We start from the raw sequence: 17,391 nt of genomic DNA, 5'->3' as shown, positions 1-17,391 counted from the left end.
TACAATGAGGGGCTTCCCTGGTGGCGCAGTGGTTGAGAATCTGCCTACCAATGCGGGGGACACGGGTTCGAGCCCTGGTCTGGGAGGATCCCAAATGCCGCGGAGCAACTGGGCCCGTGGGCCACAGCTGCTGAGCCTGCGCGTCTGGAGCCTGTGCTCCGCAACAGGAGGGGCCGCGATAGTGAGAGGCCCGCGCACAGCAATGAAGAGTGGCCCCCACTTGCCGCAACTAGAGAAAGCCCTCGCACAGAAACAGAGACCCAACACAGCTAAAAATAAATAAATAAATTTATAAAAAAAAAAAAAAACTACAATGAGGTATCACCTCACACCTGCCAGAATGGCTAGCATCAAAAAGTCTACGAATAACAAATGTGGGAGAGGATGTGGAGAAAAGGGAACACTTGTAAATTGTTGGTGGGAATGTAAATTGGTGCAGCCACTATGGAAAACAGTATGGAGGTTCCTCAAAAAACTAAAAATATGATCCAGCAATTCCTCTCCTGGGTATATACCTGAAAAAAATAAAAACACTAATTCGAAAAGATACATGCACCCCAATGTTCATAACAGCACTATTTACAATAGCCAATACATGGAAGCAACCTTAGTGCCCATTAACAGATGATTGGATTAAGAAGATGTGGTGTATATATATAAATATATATATATTGTACAATGGAATATAACTCAACCATAAAAAATATGAAATACTGCCATTTACAGCAACGTGGATGGACTTAGAGAATATTATGTTTAGTGAAATAAGTCAGACAAAGATAAACATCATATGATATCATATATGTGTAATAAAAAAAATAATACAAATGAAGGTATACGCAAAACAGAAATAGACTCATAGATACAGAAAACAATTTTGTGGTTACCAAAGGGGAGAGGGATGGGAGAATGGACAAATTAGGGATATGGGATTAACAGATATATAAACTACTATGTAGATACACAACAAGGATATACTATATAGCATAGGGAAGTATACACATTATCTTGTAATAACCTATAATGGAGTATAACCTGCAAATATACTGAATCACTATGCTGTACACCTGAAACTAACACAATGTTGTAAATCAACTATACTTCAATTAAAAGATAAACAAAATTTCAAAATTAAAAAATAATTTTTAAAAGTTCATTGATCCCATATCACCATAACAAATATAATAATAATGAAAAAGTTGGAAATAGTGCAAGAATTACCAAAATGTGACAGACATAGAGACACAAAGCGAGCCAATGCTGTTAGGAAAATGGCGTTGATAGACCTGCTTGACACAGGGTTGCCACAAACCTTCATTTTGTAAAAAAATAAAAAGCAATACCTGTGAAGCATAATAAAGCAAAGCACAATAAAACGAGATATGTCTGTATCACAAAGCTGTATTTGGAGTTGAGACACAATAAATTGAAAACTGGTATAGCAGACAATAACAGTATTTAAAATTTCTCATTTGTTAGTGTCCCAAATGTTTTTACATCCTTGGGCATTGCATCACAGTAAAATTCAGGTGAATCAGAGGCATGGCTTTCCTTTAAAATGAAGTTTGTACAAGTGGCAATATATAGAGCTCCTGCCAAAGGTGAACTTAAGAGTAGGCCCCTTTGGGTCTCCAGCCCCACTGGTGGTTACTTCCCTGATGTGCAAATATAATAGTAGAATAGACATACTAGCAGACTAGATTCTTGACTTAAGTAATAGCTAGCTCAGTCTAGGGAATCCATTATGTTGGGCCTGAAGGGGAACAGAATATGCCACCCCAAAATATGTCACTTTGGCATATTATTTTGAATTAAAGTTACTTAGGAAACAGCTGGTGCAAGGATGCTCTGACCCTCCTTATCCCCCTGAAAGCAGGAAATAAATCTCCCATGTGAAGCTACCCTCTCTATGACCAGGAGAGTAGAAGGCATCCTTATCAACAGAGATAAGGAATTTAGGGCTGAGAAGGCTATTTAAACAAACCTTGTTACTCCTTCACGAATTTGCTACCCCAAGCCCAAACCCCTTTATCTTGTCTATTCTTCACAAATGTATTCTTTTTTTTTTTTTTAATAAGTCATTTCTCCTCCCTGAGCCTCAGCTTCCGCATCTGTACCACAGGTCTGGCTACCAATTTCACAGAGGTGTGGATTACTCTTCATTTTCTTAAAAAATTTATTCAATTTATTTATTTATTTATTTATTTATGGCTGTGTTGGGTCTTCATTGCCGCGTGTGGCTTTCTTTAGTTGTGGTGAGCGAGGGCTCCTCTGCGTTGCAGTACGCGGGCTTCTCATTGAGGTGGCTTCTCTTGTTGCAGAGCATGGGCTCTAGGTGCACGGGCTTCAGTAGTTGTGGTACGTGGGCTCAGTAGTTGTGGAACACGGGCTTAGTTGCTCTGCTGCATGTGGAATCTTCCCGAACCAGGGCTGGAACCCCTGTCCCCTGCATTGGCAGGCGGATTCTTAACCACTGCGCCACAAGGGAAGCCCCAAAAATGTATTCTTTCTTTGTTTAAAAGGTATAAAATGTGCCTGTTTTGGTCATTTCTTTGAGTCTCATATTTTTATGGGATCCCTTATGTACAAAATTAAATTTGTTTTTTTCCTGTTAATCTCTCATATGTCAATTCAATTATTAGATCAGCCAATGAACCAGGGAGAGAAGGAAAAAGTTTTCCTCCCCTACAGGCCCACATGTAGCATTCATCTCTGAACCCAATCTGTTCAAACAATCTGTTCAAACATTCATCAAACCAGCACTAGAGTGACCAGGTATTTGGTGCCTCCTCTATAATGAATGATTAAGTCTAACAATCCAAAATATATGGAAATACAGTATTTCATTGATTTAACTGGCAAATCTCTAATTATTAATATGATTAGCCATCTTTGTGTGTGTGTGTGTGTATATGATTAGCCATCTGTGTGTGTGTATATATTTGTGTGTGTGTGTGTGTGTGTGTGTGCATCCATTCCAGGCTCTTTTTTGCATATAGTGCACACTTTTTCCATTGTGCTTTTTCTACTGACTCTTGTTTGGTTTAGAGAAGGTACAAAAGATCAATTTGTCATTTGCAAAAAATGGCTGAGAGTGACTGGCACAGAAACAAGATTCATGAAAGACAGATAAACTGGTAAAAATTAATCAGAAATTCAAGGTCAGAGAAGATGAACTTTGGAGCTGGGTTGATCAATCATAATGACGACATGCAGGTTGCAAGAGTCTGGATGGAATGAAATAAAAAGGGAGGCAAACACATTGAATCAGATGACAAATACTGCAATGTAGCACAGGACGGGTAAGTAAGACCAGGAAAGCAATTAGAAACAAGAGAGCTTTAAAAGCACAACAGATAATCAGGAGGGCTCTGATGCAATGTATTAGCAAATAACACATATTCTAATCAGTTTACTGAAAATTCATAGAGCCTTTAGGTCTAGGGAGCTCTATCAGTCAAGGTTCAGACAGGAAAACAGAAAATTCAGTAATTCTCTCTACAGCTGATCGTGTTCATTCTTCTGTTCGTCCATTCAGTTCCATTTATTTCATATAATCAATGAATGTATTTCTGATTTCTAGAATTTCTAAGTGGTTCTTTTTATATTCAACCTTCCCACCCCAACCCATTCTTAACTGCTTTCATCTCTGAACAGTCTAAACATCCTTTTTTTTAAAATAAGTTTTTATTGAAAGTATAGTTGATTTACAATGTTTAGTTTCTGGTGTACAGCAAAGTGATTCAGTTATATGTATATATATATTCTTTTTCGTATTATTTTCCATTATAGCTTATTATGAGATATTGAATATCATCCCCTGTGCTATACAGTAGGACCTTGTTGTTTATCTATTTTATATGTAATAGTTTGTATCTGCTAATCCCAAACTCCTGATTTATTCCTCACCCCCCCTCCCCCTTTGGTAACTATAAGTTTGTTTTCTATGTGAGTCTGCTTCTGTTTTGTAAATAAAATTGTATCACTTTTGAGATTCCACATATAAGTGATATCACATGACATTTCTTTTTGTCTGACTTACTTCACTTAGAATGATTATCTCTAGATCCATTCATGTTGCTGCAAATGGCATTATTTCATTCTTTTTATGGTTGAGTAATATTCCATTGTATAAATATACCACATCTTCTTTATCCATTTATCTGCCAATGGACATTTATGTTGCGTCCTTGCCTTTGCTAAACAGTGCCACTATGACCAACATTGGGGTGCATGTATCTTTTCGAATTAGAGTTTTCGTCTTTTCCAGATAGATGCCCAGGATTGGGATTGTTGGATCATATGGTAGTTCTATTTTTAGTTTTTTAAGGAACCTCCATACTGTTCTCCATAGTGACTGCACACCAGTTTACATTCCCACCAACAGTGTAGGAAGTTTCCCTTTTCTCCACACCCTCTCCAGCATCTATTATAGACTTTTTAATGATGGCCATTCTGACCAGTGTGAGGTGATACCTCATTATAGTTTTGATTCGCATTTCTCTAATAATTAGCAATGCTAGGGATCTTTTCATGTGCCTATTGGCCATCTGTATGTCTTCTTTGGAGATATGTCTATTTAGGTTTTCTGCCCATTTTTTGATTGGGTTTTTTTTGTTATTAAGTTTTATGAGCTGTTTGTATATTTTGGAAATGAAGCCCTTGTCGATCATGTTAGTAAATATTTTCTCCCAGTTCATAGGTTGTCTTTTCGTTTTGTTTATGGTTTTCTCTCCTGTGCAAAATCTTGTAAGTTTGATTGGTCTCATTTATTTTTGCTTTTATTTCTATTGTCTTGGGAGACTGACCTAAGAAAACATTGCTAGGATTTATGTCATAGAATGTTTTGCTTATAAGCATGCTTACTTTAAAATCTCATCATGATTTTTTCCTCTGTCTATAATCCTTGGGTGCAAATCATCCTATTTTGTATGGTTGGTTATTTCCCCATGTGGTTTTCATGAATTTATCTTCAACAGGTGTTTATTTCTGCAAACATTCCACATGTCCTGTATTGTAAAAGCATCCCTTCAGAATGTTTTTTGATTGCCTCTGCTGCAGCCTAAGGGGATGACCAGTTCCATTACAATTTATTTATTTATTTTTAGCCTAAAGTCACTGCGTTCTATAGACAGAGTAAATTTTGATCCCTATTGTTAAGGTCTTTATCTTTTTAAAATTCCTCCCCAAAGCCACTGTTGTATAGCTCCTGTAAGCATGTATTCATGGGATTTCCTCTTATGCTAACAATTCGTGGATATCCTTTCTTGGTTTCATACTTCGCTGTGTATGTTGTTCTATGTTGTCTTTTCTTCAGTATGTATATGCAACTGAAGCAGAAGAAGTACAAAAGGGTTGAGTCATTTATGATCAGCTCAGTCCACTACACTGAATGGAACTCTTAAATGTGTATGCTTGAGGATACGACATTCCCTTTTAATTATTTTTTAAATTTTATTGTAGTCAGAGACGTCTCACATAAATACTTTAGAATTTGTTGAGATTTCATTTGTGACCTTGCGTAAGGTCAATTTTGTAAAATGTTTCATGTGTGTGCTCTTGAAAAGAATGGATATACTCTATATGTAACCGTGGAATTCAATAGATGAATCTTGTTAATTTTTTTCCCAAAACAATCAAATTTCATACTAATTTTTGTTTGCTTGATCGATCAGTTTCCAAGGGTACGTTAAAATCTCACAAATTTTTGTTACTTGTTAATTCTTAGTCAATTACTTCTACCCCTAGAAATGTTTATCACATTTATACTTTCCATCTTTCATCCTACTTGTTTGATATTATTACATCAATTTTCATTTAGTTAGTATTAGAGTGTGTGTGTGTGTGTGTGTATATAACAATTCTAGGTAATTTGTATTATTTATTTCATTTTAAATTTAAAAAATTGTAACTTTACAGTACAGAACCTGTAGACATCATCTTAACCAAGTGATCAAAGATAGTATCACCATTAATGAGACACATTAATATCATGTCTGCTGAAAATGATGTACTGAGAAGAGCACATCACTTCTGCAGTATTATTGCCAAAAATGCATAATTTGAATTGAATCATAAGTAAATATCAAGCAAACCTAAATTGAGGGTCATCCTATAAAATAACTGGCCAATAATTTATCAAAAGTGTCAAAATTAAGAAAGACCAAAAAAAAAAAAAAAAAAAAAAAACCAAGGGACTATCCAAGATTAAAAGAGACTAAGGAGATATGACAACTAAGTGCAACATATGAACCTGGATTGGATCCTGGTGCAGAAAAATTTACTGAAAGAATAGAAAAACCTGAAGCTAGATCCTTACACTGTGGTTCCTACACCCTACCTATTCTCATTCCCCACCCCCACCCCCACCCCCAGAAACTTAGGGTCCTTTTTAAAAGAAATTGTCCAGAGTGAAAAAAATTAACTAAAATCGATGTAACACATCAAAGTAAAGCCCTTCTCATTCTGACATGTATGGGTCCCTTAGGTAATGTGTAGTAATACACACTCAGCATAAAAGTCAAAGCCAGGCAGTTAATAAATCCTTCACAAGTACAAAGAAATCCCAGTGATCCCTTTGATCAGTTGTCTCATTCTTTAATATGAACAAAGATCAGGAAACATTTAGGAATAGCTAATAAAATGGCAGATTAAGGCCAACATAAACACACACACACACACACACACACACACACACACACATAAACATAGTGAACAAATGAGAATTTTAAAAAATAAAAAGTTTACCCTTATTTAGTAACCACAGAGGTAGTCAAAAATATTTCATTCAGGAAGAATAATATACTACAAAATGAAATGAGAAAAAAGGGAAAGTTCTTGTATATTTCACACCTCTTATGCCCTGTCTCATACCTTTTTAACCTATTTTGTTCATTAGTTTTTGCTGTACCAAGAAGCTTCTGCACGGTTATAATTTGATAGCACAGATCTCTCACTTTCTACATTAGGGCTTCTTTGACACCACTGCATGGAACTGCTGAAGGAACTCACCTAACACTCACACATGCATAGTCTAGCAGTATGTTGAATAGGAGCCCTCTCTCACCCTTCAGGTGGTCATTTGTGATTATATTCTACATGGCTTTTTACTGGGTCCCAGTGGGCTTAAGTTCCAGTTGCTCACAGTGATGATTAGCTTGGTAATATACTTGTACAAACTTTCCTCCCTTCCTGTTTCACCCTTCCCTGTCCCCTACTCCTGCATCCTAGGAATTCTCAAAATAAACTACTACTTTATGATCCTTATCTCAGGCTCTGTTTTCTGAAAATAGACTGAGGCAGTTTGTACAAGAACTGGCTCTAAAAAGCAGACCTGCACGATGAAACTTGGAAATTGGCTAATTCACTAATAACTGGCAATAACAATCTCACTGCTGATGACATGTGCAACAGTGATAGCTCCTAGCATTCGATAAAATCACGATTTATAAGATTCACACAACGGGGGAGCAAGAATTGGGGTGAGGTTCATGGGGAAGATAAAGTATTGACTTATGGACAGTATGGGGACAATGGTAATTACACAGTTTACAGAGTGAAATGGATTTTTTAACAGTTTTAGAAACCTTGTAAAAAGTAAATGACAAGCTAAGTTTAAGTAAATATCAAATCAAAATACACTGCGAAAGTCAGAAGTTCTCCTTGGCAGTGTTTAGAGACTCTTTCTTCTGCAACAGCAGCAAAACAGACTTAGAATTTAATTGCAAAGACAGCAGAGATACAACAGAGACTCAACTCACGTCAACAATTTTCCTATACCAAAGTCAGGGCCTAGATAGAAAAAGAATGGGACTCTTGAGAACTGGGATGGGGGAGCGAGCCCGAAAATCCTCAATCCCCAGATTCTTTTGGGTTCTGCTTCTGGGGGTAGGGTAGTGAAGACAGTTCTATCAGGGGTCACAGTAAAGTTACCACTGAACTTAAAGCTATGACTATCACATTTTGGACTCCTCATATCAGTGACACAGTGGGCAAAGAAAATAGTAACTATTAGTGGGGACAATTGACCCTGATTCTAGTCAGAAGATAGGATCACAGTTCCATGATAGGGAAGGAAGGGATTTATCAGAAACTCTGGATGCAGAGGGGTGCCTAAAGTTTAGAGGAATGGAACTCATTTGTTCAGTGTTTATTCTGGTGTGTGTGTGTGTGTGTGTTTAGTTAACTAATGTGTTTAGTTAACTAATTTAGGTAACTACTGATAACTCTAAGAGTGTACTTGCAGCAACAATGACCCAACAAGGGTAAGGTAGTTTGAGGATGAAGGCTCACGTCATCCCATCAGACTAGCAATTTAGAACACCCTAACTGCTGGCCCAGAGAGAGGGAAACAGAGAATTTGTAGTAGAGGAGGAAGATGAAGAAACAAGTGAAGCTTTCTCTAAAGAAAAAGATAGTGGTAGCAGTGCCTCAGTGGAGGAATTGAAATTAAAAATGTGGCTGGTTTGAAAAGAGGCAACAAACTTTATGAGGGTTGGATAAATGAATTAAATACACATTTTCTAAATTTGATAAACCTAGAAACAGCTACATATTATTTAGCGATATGATAACCATCAGAAGAAACCAAAACTTAGTTAAGTAGGATAATGGTCAGGAGATACTTCTTTTATAATATAAGCGCATGTACACTATTTGATCTACTTAACCACATATATGAATTCTTAGGTTTTTGCTAAGCTTTTTTTTCCTTTCCCAAATGAAGTACTATCATGAAAATCAAGAACCAGACAAGAATGTTCAGTTGTTAATCTTTAACTATTCAGTACTGTACTGGAAGTCCTGGACAATTCAATAAGAAAAATATGTAAAAGTAATAAAATTTGGAACACAGGAGGAGAATTGGACATCATTTGTAGGTAATATGGTGTGTTGAGAAAAATCAAACAATTGAAAAATTATCATAGGTTACTATAAGTTCTGTAAGATGGCCAAAAATAAGACTAATATTAAAAATAAATAGACTTCCTAAGCTCAGGAAAAAAAAATCAAATATAAAATATTGTAGAATTTACCACAATAGCAACAGAAAGCATAAATAAAAATAATCCTAACAAGAAATATGTAATACATATTGGAAGAAAAATATCAAGGTCTAGTTAAGAATATGAAAAAAATGGAAAGAACTACCGTGTACCCAGACGGGTAACCTCAGCAGTTAAATTATTCTCTCCAAATTGTTGTATAACATCAATGCATTTATTTCAAAATCCTGAAAATATTTTTAAAAGGCCCAGAAATGTTACACAGTTATTATGGAATATTAAATGCACAAAAATAAGAAAAAAATTGAAAGTGAACAATACACACTAGAGTGGATGATAGTTATTAAAAAACTGTGGCCCTGCTGCAAGCAGACAGAGATAAGTAGATCAATGAACAGTCTAGAGTCCAAAGCAGACACACATGTATGTAGAAATTCAGTGTATAATAATGGGGGCTTTGAAAATCATTCAGACATGATTACTCAATTATAAATGGTGTTGGGACAACTGTACAATGAGACCCCCCCCATGCCATATTCTCACACTCTGCAGATTGAATTAAAGATTTAAATATTAAAAAACTTCTAAATTTTAAAATACATAGAACCCTTTTCAGAAACTTGGAATGAAAACAGCATAAACTCAAGAATCCATAAGTAATTTACATATTTAACTGTATGAAAGATTTAAACTTTTATATGGAGGAAGATACCATCAACAAAATAAAAAGAAAACCTATCATTAGCTGATAACACTGATAATACATAATTAATATTTGTATGTATATTATTAATATGTATAAAATATAAATATAAAGGTAAACTCATATATAAGCAGAGAATAGGAAAAGGCAATTTCTAGGAAAAGAAATATAAATGTTCAACAAATTTATGAAAAGATGCTCAAATTTATAAATAATTAAGGAAATATCAGTCAGCATAAAAATGAAATAGTGTTTTTCTCCTGTCAGACTGCAGGAATTTAAGGGCTTTATAGTTTTCAGTGCTGATGAGAGTATATAGTAAATGGGAAAGTCTCATAAACTGTTTTAAGTAAACTGTACAACTACTTGGCGAATGATTTGACAATACCTATCAAAATGTAAAATGACTAAACCGTATCGTTTCAAGATCCCTCCTTATCTTACAAAAAAGAGTATAAGTGTTAAGGTATATGTACGAGAATACTCAATACAGCACAGTTGTAATAGCAACATTTAGGAGTTCTCTAATTGTCTAAGAGTAGGTTAATGGATAAAGACATTTTGGTACATCCATACATTAGAAAAGATAGAGCCACTGAAAAGAAAAAAGGCAGTCAATATGCTCTAACTCAGAAGTATGTTCATGATACATTGTTAAGTGAAAAAAAGCTATTTGCAGAAATATTTTCTAAAATAATTTTAAACAATGCACACAAAGAATTACATAAACATAGAAAAAAGTGTGGAATAAACATCAAACTGATAACATGCTACCCGTGCTTCCTGAGACAATCTCCAGAGACAGAGGCTGGCAGGCACCATTTTCGCCATCTTTTTTCTTTCCTCTTTTCTTGACAGGAGCCATCTTCATGCTCTCCCTCTGCTGCTGCCCTGATTTTTGTGGTTGCCATGCAGGGGACACCCCTAATCGCTTGTCTCTGAAGGCCAGAGGGGCTTACAGGGCTTGCTCCCATGGCACTGTAACAATCACAGAAAAGTTCTTGGCAGACTGCCACCCCCAGGGTGCTGCACAGACAGTAGACAGAAACACACCTCCAATCTTCCTGAGAAAGAGGCCTGTTTGTCCAGAAGCTTTGGCCTGAGGGGCAGGCTTCTGGTCTGGCACACTTCCAAAGGCATACAGAGATGCTCTCAGGGAGCTGTTAGAACTAATAAATTCAGTAAAAGTGTAGGATATAAAATTAATATACAAAAATCTGTTGCATTTCAATACTCTAACAACAAACTATCAGAAAGAGAAATGAAGAAAACAATCCATTTATAATTGCATCAAAAAGAAAATATCTAGCAATAAATTTAACCAAGGTGAAAGATCTGTACACTGAACACTGTGAGACATTGATGAAAGAAACTGAAGAAGACACAAATAAATGAGAAGATATCCCGTGATCACGGATTGGAAGAAATAATACTGTTAAAATGTCCATACTAACCATAGTGATCTACAGATTTAATGCAGTTCTTATCAAAATTCCAATGGCATTTTTCACAAAAATGTAACAAACGATCCTAAAGTTTGTATGGAACCACAAAAGACCCCCAAATAGCCAAAGCAATCTTGAGAAAAAAGAACAAAGCTGGAGGCATCACACACCCTGATTTCAAACTATCCTACAAATCTATAGTAATCAAAACAGTATGGTACTGGCATAAAAACAGACATAGATCAATGGAACAGAATAGAGTCGAGAAATAAACCACACATATATGGTCAACTAATTTACAACAAAAGAGACAAGAATATACAATGGGAGTAGGGCAGTCTCTTCAATAAATGATGTTGGGAAAACGAGACAGCCACATGCAAAAGAACGAAAGTGGATGTCTTACACCATATGCAAAAGTTAACTCAAAATGGGTTAAAGACTTAAACTTAAGACCTGAAACAATAAAACTCCTAGAGGAAAAAAATAGGCAGTAAGCTCCTTGACATTCATCTTGGCGATGGTTTTTTGACTCTGATTCCAAAAGCAAAGGCAATAAAAGTAAAATAAACAAGTGAGACTACAAGCAACCTTGTTTTATTGCACTACCCTTTAATGTGCTTTACTGATACTGCATTTTTTTTTTTTACAAATTGAAGGTTTATGGCAACCTTGCATTGCTAGATGATGGTTACCATTTTTTACCAATAAAGTTCTTTTAACTAAGGTACATACATTGTTTTTTTAGACGTATTGCTATTGCACACTTAATAGACTATAATATAGTGTAAACATAACTTAAATGCACCAGGAAACCAAAAAATTCATGTGACTAGTTTTACTGAGATATTTGCTTTATTACAGTGGTCTAGAATTGAACCTGCAATTATCTCCATAGTATGCCTGTACATCAAACTAAAAAGCCTCTGCACAGCAAAGGAAATCAACAAAATGAAAAGGCAGCCTACAGAATGGGAGAAAATATTTGCAAATCATGTATCTGATAAGGTGTTAAATCCAAAATATATAAAAAAAACTCATACAACTCAATAGCAAAAAAAAAAAAACCCCAAAAAAATCCAATTAAAAAATGGTAGAAGATCTGAATAGCTATTTTCCAAAGAAGAGAAACAGATGGCCAACAGGTTCATGAAAAAGTGCTCATGATCACTAATTATCAGGAAAATGCAAATCAAAATATCACCTCACACCTGTTAGAATGGCTATTATCAAAAAGACAAGAAATAACAACTGTTGGTGAGGATATGAAGAAAAGAGAACCCTCCTATACTGTTGGTGAGATTGTAAACTGGTGCAACCACTATGCAGAACAGTATGTAGTTTCCTCAAAAAACTAAACAATAGAACTACCATACAATCCAGCAATTTCACTTCTGGGTACTTACCCAAAGAAAACGAAAGCACTAATTCAAGAAGATATATGCACGTCCATGTTCATTGCAAATTTACAATAGCCAAGATGCAGACATAACCTGAGTGTCCACTGATGTCTGAATGAATAAAGAAAGTGTGGCATACACACTATGGAATATTATTCAGCCATAAAAAAAGAATGAAATCTTGCTATTTCTGACAACACAGATGACCTTGAGGGCATTATGCCAAGTGAAACAAGTCAAAGACAAATACTGTACAATCTCACTTAAATGTGGATGGAATCTAAAAGAAAAAATTTTTAAGTAAAAATTTTATAAAGCTCAAAAATTTTATACAGAAAATAGGTTGGTGGTTACCAAAGGTGGCGGGTGGTGGAGGTGGGCAAAATGGCTGAAAGGGGTAAAAAGGTACAAACATCCTGTTACAAAATAAGCAAGTCATGGAGATGTAATTTTAACAGCATGGTGACTATAGCTAACATCATATTGCGTATGCGGAAACTGCTGAGAGTAAATCTTAAAAGTCCTCATCACAAGAAAAAAAATTACGTGGTGACGGATGTTAACTAAACTTACTGTGGTGATAATTTCACAATACATAAATACCAAATCATGTTGTACACCTCAAACTAATATAATGTTACATTTCAATTATGCTTCAATTAAAGAACAAATTAAAATGAATTTAAAATTTTTCAATGTTTTAAAAAATATTTTGATATTTTTTTCCTTCATTCCTAATCAACATATCTCGACTCTTTTGCCAGATTGCACCAGGAAACACATTCCCAAACAGAGGAGAAATAAGCTCTTCCTTCCTCCTCTCAGAAGATTGTGGGCTACTGAGTTAAAACAATGTGGCTCAAAGCCTGACTTTATTGCATACTAGCAATAAAGTCTGAAGCGCCTACCGGAGAGAGATGATGTAAATATTAAATGTAACATCATTAAATTTCTCCCTTTTCTCCCTTCACCAGATTTTTACTATAAACTCCAATGTGCTCTGAGCACCTTTTCCCCACACCAGCATTTGGGTCGGATGAGTTCAAGTGCAAAGCATAACCCTGTGTCACTTTTTCATGAGCTGAAATGTACTTTATCAAGATCTGTTTGTCCATATTGATCCTGCACCCTCACTCACCCTCTGCTTTGCTCAGATCTATGACCTCTTCCCAATGATTTTTCCTTATTTCTGTAAATCCTTGACTGTACTTACAGCATCTTTGGTTCAAGGCCCAGTGAAGTAGAAAAGTTCCTCAAAGATTACAGAAATTTCTACCCTATTCTATGATGCAAGACAGAATGGGTTGTCCTATTGTTTGTTGGATTTATCCTTAAACCAGTTCCCTGAAGCTGGCAAAATAGTTAAAACAGTTCCACACTTCACATTCACATAATTTAGTCCCGTGAGATGAAAAAGTATCTATTTCAGTGACTCTCTCTGAAGAGCAGGCAAACGTTTCCCAGAAATTCTCAGAAAAACTCCCATGGCATTTCATTGGCCTAAGTATGGTAAACTGCCTAATTTTAAGCCAAGTCCTGGCAAAAGGAATGCCATGCCCTGATTCATGAGTTCCTAAAGGAATGGGATAACCCTGGACAATCAAGTCCACTCTCTGAGGATGGGGCCAACTAATCCTGAATCACATGGGTTCTAGCAGGGTGGGATACTTGAGTGATAATTGAAGAACTGTTAGGATAGATAAAACAATGAATGGAGGCTATAAAAGAAATCAGTACCATTCACTATAACTATTATTTAGAATTTATTAATGAGTCAATGGATCTGTTCTCAAATTCTCTCTCAAGCTATAGGACCTCACTGCAGTGATGAAAAACAGCTGCTATAGTACAGATAATGTACGTTTCTAAAGAGGTCTGCTTACAAAGTAAGCAGTTCTTGCACAAGTTTTTCTACTACAGAATATGGATGATTTTGAAACAAGAAATGACACAAATGGAGATTTAACCTTATCCAAAATCCCAAAAGGAAGTTTATATATAGTATATATTTTATGTGCATTTAGCTTTGAAAACAAAAATAAAAAACAAATTATTTTGAGCTTAAAATTAATCCCGATAATATTTTATCTCCATAGACTTCAGTTAGAAACTCTCAGAAGTTACAGAGGAAAAACACAATTACCCTCATAGTAAAAGAAATACTTTTAATCTAAATAGTATGTTCCCATAAAAACCACTTACATTTCCTAATTTTGTATCAAAATACTCATCCACTTCTGAAAACCACTACAGATGAAGTGGGTAGTAGGAATTTTTGCATTCTTATAAGCCAGTTGTTTGTCAATTGATTGAATATTTCCAACCAAAAGTACTGAGCTCACATTCCAAAATCACTGAGTCCTTTGAAAACTATTTGAGGCTAACTGCAGCCTCCTGTCTTTTGCCACGTAATTTAAAAACAAAGCTCCTTTGAGTGAGTTCAGTGGACGCCAAGATCTGGAACAGTTTTCTGACCTGTTATACCCTGAATATCATTTGTAGGATTGAATAGTCTTTCAGATGTCACAGACAAGTTTAGGACATAGAGAAGAAACTGAAAGGGAAACACAAAGTATAAGACTTAAAAGCATGAAAAGGAGAAAAAACTTAGATGACCCATAATACAGAGGATAGAATACTCTGAATTGTTTAAGTTCTAAGATACCTATTCCTAGTACAAGGAACTTGAAGTCTAAAGGTTTGGATGAATAGTGTCACATGTGCCTCAATTTTTAATATGTACATCAAATTACATTTGGAATGTTTTCTATCCAAATCAAAATTTTAAAAGTTGAGATAAAATGACCCATGTGTGAACAGTCACCCTTACCTTGGGGTCAGGGAACTCAAGCATAGGCAGTCAAATGCTGGCAACAACTCATATTTCCTTCTTATTATTACATACATCGATGCCTTAAGATCATAATTTTAGTGATATGACAAAGCAGGATCTACGTCTTTCAGGTGAGTGACCAAGGAATTCTACAGCAGGATGAAAAGAGACATCCAGGAACAGAAGGAAGCTATGCCTACAATGACAAAATATTGAGTGAAAAATCAGACATAGAGATGTTAGTTCTATGACAGAACATGCATTTAACAGCTATCTACTTGTCCATGTTATTTGGGAACTGTCCCTCCTGATGTAATTCCAGTGGCACTGACAATATCCCCAGCTTCTCTTGCCTCCAACGCTGGCTAGTCAAAGAACACCATTTCCCTGGACACACACATTGGATCAGAGCTGGCTCCATGAAACCAGCATGGCTATTCAGAGTTCTTTTGTGGAATTGATATGGAAACTTGTCTTTTGTGGAATTGATATGGAAAAATGGTCTCTCCTTCTGACACTGAGAACTATATGGATAATAGAAGCCTGGAGATGGTAATGGCCATTTTTGGAATACTTAAGACTATGCCTGAGAATAAAGTCATCATACAGGAAAGCAAAGCCAAAAGAGAAGTGACATACCTGAATTAAATTTCCCTCCCTTGAATTTTTACTCCACCTAATAAAACCCTGAATTTCTAAACTCTGAATAGGGAATTCCCTGGTGTCCAGTGGTTAATTAAGATTTGGTGCTTTCACTGCAGTGGCCAGGTTCAATCCCTGGTCAGGGAACTAAGATCCCATGCTGCCAAAACAAACAAACAAAAAAAGAAAACCAGTCTGAATAAACTGAATTTTGACTTGAACATGTTGCTGATGTATAGATTTTTACAGTCAATATTGTAGAATACATGGAAGAAACTATGCTTCTCACAATAAGGAAGGCTGTCATAAATGTCTTCAAATACCTAATCAAAATTTCCATTTTACACTTCTATTATTTTGATTTCTTTGCATAGGAAAAAAAATTATCATTCAATCTTTCACACCACGTTCCTCTGTTCAGTTTTTTCATTCAAAAAAATCAGGAGGAGAAAAACCAGTTATTGTGAGGATTAAATCAGCTAACATTAAGTATACAGAATAATACGTGATAACATAGTGAGAAATCAATAAATGTTAGCTTTTCAGAATAGATTAACTAGATACTAAGCATCTTAACACCTAAAATACAAAGCACACGTTAACATGTGATTGGACACTTTTAATAAGGAAGCTTGAAATATGTTTAATATCCTTAGTAGAACCCAGCACCATCATTTAAAATATTTATTTTCTACTTTTTCCAAATGATGAGATGGCTTCTTCAAAAACACCAAACTGGATGAAATATATGGGTGGAATCTTGGCTCCATCAATTACCACCTTTATAATCTTGAGCAAATTATTAACCTCTTTGGGCCTGTCTCTCCATGTATAAAAATAGAGTGAGATGCTATATGAAGATGAAGTCAGTACATGAAAGCACAAAGTGACTTTAAATACAAAGTGCTCAACATGATGTATATTTTATTATTACTATGATTATTTTAGAAAGATGACTTTAATATTACCTACTTATCTCATAAAGTAACATTTTTGGTGATTCCTCTACATTTTAGAAATTCTTCAGAGTTTAAGAACTTGAAAAGAAAACCTTAGATATCAACTTGTAAAACATATTGATGAATACAAACAAAATGTCAGTGAAATGACTTACCATACATTACCAACTGGTTTAATCAAAGGCAATGCTGAAACTAGAACCCAGGTTTCCTAATACAGTTAAATGTTCTTCTCTACCACACTGCACAGATTTAAAATAAATCCTTATGCTTTATTTTTGAAATACGTAAATATACCTACTAATTGTAAGTGAATGGAAAAATATTCTAAATATCAGTGAGAATATGAAAGCAGTAAACTGATAGTTTTAAATATCCTTCAACAGTGAAGTTCCTGTGTTCTT

The sequence above is a fragment of the Eubalaena glacialis genome, chromosome 5 (assembly GCF_028564815.1).
Source record: "Eubalaena glacialis isolate mEubGla1 chromosome 5, mEubGla1.1.hap2.+ XY, whole genome shotgun sequence".
In the NCBI taxonomy this organism is placed as follows: domain Eukaryota; kingdom Metazoa; phylum Chordata; class Mammalia; order Artiodactyla; family Balaenidae; genus Eubalaena; species Eubalaena glacialis.
The sequence above is the reverse complement of the archived record's forward strand: the minus strand, read 5'-3'. Positions refer to the sequence as shown.